This window comes from Egretta garzetta, unplaced genomic scaffold, assembly GCF_000687185.1.
Source record: "Egretta garzetta isolate BGI_Z169 unplaced genomic scaffold, ASM68718v1 scaffold46, whole genome shotgun sequence".
Lineage (NCBI taxonomy): Eukaryota > Metazoa > Chordata > Aves > Pelecaniformes > Ardeidae > Egretta > Egretta garzetta.
Genome location: NW_009260268.1, coordinates 84,552 through 90,551, shown reverse-complemented (window position 1 = coordinate 90,551; position 6,000 = coordinate 84,552). Strand labels below are relative to the sequence as shown.

Genomic DNA, 6,000 nt, shown 5'->3' with positions numbered 1-6,000 from the left:
TCCTCAACCAGTGTCTTATCTTTTCTTCCTCCTCCCTCCATGAGTGTGACCACACAGAGTTTTATTTTCATTTTTTCACAATTGTCACCAGCTCTGTGACAGATGATTTTCTAAAGAAAAACTTCTGCAGGCCAAATCCAACTTTCCCCATTGTTTCAGGCCCTCTACGCTACCAGGTAATTCTAAATTCTACTTAGTTTGCCAGTTCTTCATCTCAGGCGGACATCTCAGTCTGTTAGCACATGCTTCACTAGCTAACTACCTGGATTTACTTCAGGCTCCTAAAAATGAGTTGTCTCTTTAAAGAGAGCTGTTTGCTGAGAGTATGCAGTGCCATGCATACACACAGTTCTTGAGTTTTCCCAAGAAACGCTCCCTCTTACAACATTTTCCTCCTGTGATGACAGTTTTGTCATATAATTACCAATAATTTCTCATTTACTTTTGCATTACAGATGTGCAATACCTCAGATTTTGGGTTTATATGGACAGTATTAATATAACCTAACCAGTCCTGTAACTTCTGAACACTGCTGTTCAACATAATAATGTGGTTTTTCTGTCCTTTCTTTCAAGTTCTATGATGGCACCGCTTAGATTTTGTGTAATTGGTAATACCTTTATAGAATTGAGAGCAAACACCTGGACAGTAGCCAGACAATAACAAATACATTGCAAATTGCACACTACTTCAACTACAGCAGCTGGTTTGCATCCCATAACACACAAAATTTGGCATCTCTACTTCCTTTCTTAACCTTCATGCATTTACCTGCTGCAAACCCAAACCCTAGCACACTGTGTTTCAGCAACAGAAGTCCTCACTAATCCACCTGTTTTAGTTTAGGTTGGCCTGGTCCTGCAGACCACTGTACTAGATGATAGCCCCCATTGCTTTCAACTATTTCTGTAGTATAAAAGTGTCATCCTTTTCCACCATCAATGAAAAAGTGAGCTTTATCCTCATATACTAACCAGGCCAGTGACTGACTGTCCTTTTTTCAATACTAAATGTAACTACTAGGACTTTCCTCCATAACACTGTATTTCCAAATCACCAGTAATAAAAATATCTGGTAGCAATTTATAATAGTCACCAAAACCACCTCACAGCCAAAAAAAGAAAAATTCCTTTTTAGCAAGAGACTGAATATCACGTTGGGCTGCAGCAAACGCAAATAAGTAAGAGATATTTATGTTCTGCTCACAAAGCAGCAGCAAGAGAGATAATATAGGAAGAATGAACAGCAAGCATTTACAAAGAGTAAGGTTAACCATTATGTAGCAAAAGTTGACCATGAAAGACAGGTGTGCTCAGAAATAGATTCATTTTTTTCTTCCAGACCCATAGACTGGCACTTCCTTCAGGCATGCACACCACATTTCCTATGGAAAGTAGAAAACAATGAAAGCAAGGCAGAGAGAGAAAACATCTTACACTCAAGTCTTATCCCACGAAGAGGTCAGGATTCAAGAGCTAAGCACTTATGTCTGCTACAGAATAAGCTCCATACATTTATAAGCAGAGTTAATAAACATTTAGATTTCTGTGTAGTTGATAAAAGCACTCATGATTTGGCTTTGGGTCATCTCTTTCTATACTCTCAGGGTTGAGTAGAAGGCCACTGAGATTATTTCCCTAGACAAAATACAGTAGCTTCCTGATAGAAACATTAGAGGCATAGGAAATGTGATTAAGTATTGTCTTTGCTATATTTGCAAATCAAAAAAATATATAAATAAACTGCAAAACTCATCACCGTACTAACATTTGGTGCAGGTTTCTGTGGCATACCAAACATAAGGAAGAGAATCTAGAAACAGGTATAGTCAGGGAGATAGGGCTTCTACAGGTATGACTGAACTTGAAAAACTGCAAGGTACACGATTCCTCATTCTGTGACATTGCTGTGAGTTGGTTCCTCTATTTCCTCAAACACAGGTTCCTAGATTGTGTCAACTCTCCTGCCAGCTAGTTTCTGTGGATTCAGTATTTATGGACCCAACAGTGCAATAAGGACACCAGGGAAAATCATTTTAGTAGGGATAGCTGTGACGGGACAAGGGGTAATGGCTTTAAACTAAAACAGGGTAGGTTTAGACTGGATATAAGGAAGAAATTCTTTACAATGAGGGTGGTAAAACACTGGAACAGGTTGCCCAGAGAGGTAGTGGAGGCCCCATCCCTGGAAGCATTCAAGACCAGGTTGGACGGGGCTCTGAGCAACCTGATCTAGTTAGTGGTGTCCCTGCTCACTGCAGGGGGGTTGGACTAGATGACCTCTAGGGGTCCCTTCCAACCCAAAACATTCTATGATCTTATGACCCTTAGAATCCATAAAGAGAAATGTCTTGTTCTTTATAACAACCGCATATTTCAGTGTGGTTCTTACAAGATGCAGAACATATTTAACAATATAACGTATACAGTGCAAGTGCATACTGGTAACCACACCTTTGTTCAGAATAAAGTCTTCACATTTCAGGCCCACAGTTTGCTAAGAAGGGGACCCAATCATATAACCGTTCTTTACCACTCCATTTGCACAGTGATAACCATGTAATGGAATACAGCTGCTCAGATACGTTATCACACAGGCCATTTGGAAAATACACAGTGTATCTCTAATCCTTGACAGCCAACAAATATCAGCAACAGGCATTTAGACTTTTACTTAAAGTTACATTACTGAATGTTTTTCTTTAAATAGCTTCAAAGATAATGTACATTTATTAATCAAGTAACACAAGCAGACAAGTAGGAACCAAAAGCTCAGGTAGCCTTCAGGTTTAATATTTCTTGAATTTATTTTAAGATGTTTTGCCTTATTTTAATTATCATGCTTTCTGATTATTTTATGAAAATTTAATGCACTGGATTGAACCTGTAATATATTTATGAAACACTGGCAGAACAATCCATTCCTAAGATATTCTGTTTGAACTATTCCTGCATATACTTACCCAAGAAATTAGCCCTTTCTGCCAGTGGTGCCCTTATTCAAGAATATCAAAGCAAAATTTGAGAGACCACACGAAGATATCTGTCTTACTGAATTTTACTATTTGGGTACTACTGCATTCAGATCAATTATTTTTGATTGAAATTTTGTCTTGGGAACACTCAGCTTTAATTATGAGCTTGATCAGTTAGATTGGTGCTCTCTTTGTTTTCTTATACAGACAGTGAAATAATTTACTTGGGTTTATTTTTTCCCTGTAAAAATCATTTCAGCAGTGGATGGCAGAGTGTACTTTTTTCATCTAGATGAGCAAAGTAAATGCATTTTAGTAGATACCTGCTTTGTTGCAGCATCTCATCGGATTTCCATTTTGCTAATGTAGGCCTCAGTACTGCAAATACATATGCATGAATGATGTATAGGGTCTCACTGAACTCAGGTAGTGGCATCAGGATTTTTGAAGTTATCTACATAATTCTAATACTGTAAACTTTCATGATTGGCAATTCTAGGATCCTAAATCTCAAAAATAACACTCTGCCCTTGATGCTTCAAAATTTTCATTACCAAAGCACCCTACACTTCTGCTACTTCCTGTGCACCCATCCCCCTCACCCCCAGTTAATGGCACTAAGCAATTTGGTGCCTTATCCATATCATAAGTCTCTGCTTTGTTGCTGAGACTGGACCTTACGGTGATTTCAAAATCTGCCATGATATCTTCTTGTGCTGTGGGAGCCCAGCCACTTCAGTAAGGGACACTAATTACATTAATCAGCAGAGCTTCCAAAGTTAGGGTGCTGGAGGATGAATTTTTAGGCTTATTACATGAATAATACCATATACCTACTCTAATAATATACATACTACTATACTAGATAGGATGTATGGTAACCACTGACTGTTTTAAAGGGCCATTTCTATCAAAATGCTTTTTTCCACTTACGCACAGTGAGCACAATACCATAAGCACTCTGAGTATTAAGTGCAGTGCTATTCAATTAAAAAATAAAAATATTTCTTTTTTTGGTTATATTAAGGAAGCTCAGCTCTATTAATATTGCTGTTCCTCCTGAAAAATTTCAAACACAGAACAAGTGGGTTTTATCCCTTTTGTGCATAAAATATCCTGGGATGGACCTAGGACATGAGCTGCCGTTTGTTCTTGTAAATTCTCTGATTCTGCTTTATTTCTGCAAGTGACTAGATACTTTCCACAGAATTCTTTCTTCCTTTTCTTCATGCCAAGAAAGAATGATGGAATAGTTGGAAAAAAGAAAAAGGTCATCAGTTTATCTGGAACTGTACCAAATAACGAAGTATTTTCAGTTGGAAAATCAATACCCATCCTTGTTAACACTGCTCACTAAAGAAAATCTAGAGACAAATAGTTTGATATGTTTAAATAATTTATGTTTTCTTGCTTCCCCAATTACAGGACTATTACAAGATTTTAGATTTCCCTAATTAAATGGGCACATTTGATTGGGCCATGTATTGCACATTTAATAAAGGGCCATAAATTCAACAGAAACTAAGGTGATTTAATTTAACATACTTAGTGGAAAAATTATATATATTATACTATTTTCAATTTCTTTAGTATAACAAACACACATCTCCATTAAGCTCCTCTATATTTTAAGACACATTTACTTTATAAATATGCTCTTGACTTACAAAACTCAAGTCACAGGTTGAATGCTAAAGCTGTATTCAGGTATTTAAAATGTAAACATCACAAAAATTAATTACTACATCAGCATTTTGTATACACTGCTATTATTTTTAATAGATTGCACTATGGAAGACTTAGTGGGCAGGGTAGATAATAAAAATTAAAAGCACGCATTAGAGATTAATGAGTCTGATTTAGTGAAATACATTTTGACACAGCAGTTGTTTCTTGTCAGTTCAATGAGTTTTACTCAGGGGATATCACTTCTGGCTATAATCTACATGCTTCAAATGATAATCTGCTTTACACACAACTGGGTTTTGTCTGAATCCATACAAAATTTGGTAAGAGCCATACTTCTGATTTTTCATAGTTTATGGCATTTAGTACTGAATTTTAAGGCTGTGTTTAGAGAATGTAATGCATTCAAGAAGATAGAAAAAAAGTGTTTCCTTGCACAGTTAATATTTGCTTGTAATGCCTTGAGTAATGTCTGATCTTAATTAAATACTTATTTAAAAGTATATGGTCCCATTTGTAGCATATGTCAAAGTAATCCAACAGTCAGCCTGAGTGCCTGTGAGTGCCCTGTATAAAGGTACTCCCCAAAAAGAAGCATAAAGAATCTAGAAGCAAGGAGAGGTGTCGCAAACAGTCTGACATTTATAAACACTGATTCTTAGCTTATAGGTGCATTCACCATAGACAGATCAGAAAAGATGAAGCGTGTCTCAGATTTGAGGTGAGACTATCAAGGCATTATGGCAGAATAGTGTTTATAGATGTATTCAAAGAATAATGAAGTCACTGAATATAACAGGGGAAAGATTATACACACACAGCAAAGTGGTTATTTCCTTCACATCAATTCAAAATTTCAGCATTTGTGGACAGCTGGTTTCTCTTAAAAAGTTCTGAACAATATACTTTGAACAATAATTTGTTACTGAAAGGTTAAAAGGTATTTTCAGTTATCAGTAGGTTAGTGTCAACAGCTCATTAGCATTGGACTAAAGCAGAAAGGAAACGTTGCAAAGAAGAGAAATAAATGAATGAAAGCCATGTAATTTAAGATGTAAAAATTACTCTCTTTTCCTTCTGGTTCAAGCTACTATGTAGTGTCTCAAGTGTACCCTTGTCGTTCAAGTTAATACAACAACAGAAGCCATCTAGTTTTAGACTTCAATCTTAAAATCTCATTTTGTCTAGATCTATTAGATTCAGAGAAAGTCTTAATGAAACCTGCATGAGAATAGGAAGTCTTTTTTTTTTTCCCCAGTTGTCACAACCAGATAAAATTTATTCAGAAAAAAAAAGAATATATATCCAGGGATATACAGGAAAGTTGATATATCACAT

General features: G+C 36.3%; 1 protein-coding gene across 4 annotated transcripts in view; it reads left to right on the top strand.

Annotated features, from left to right (window-relative positions):
- The window catches only part of GLRA3 (glycine receptor alpha 3), a 90,781-nt gene that overhangs the window by 62,596 nt on the left and 22,185 nt on the right, over nucleotides 1-6,000 (top strand). The window lies entirely within an intron of this gene.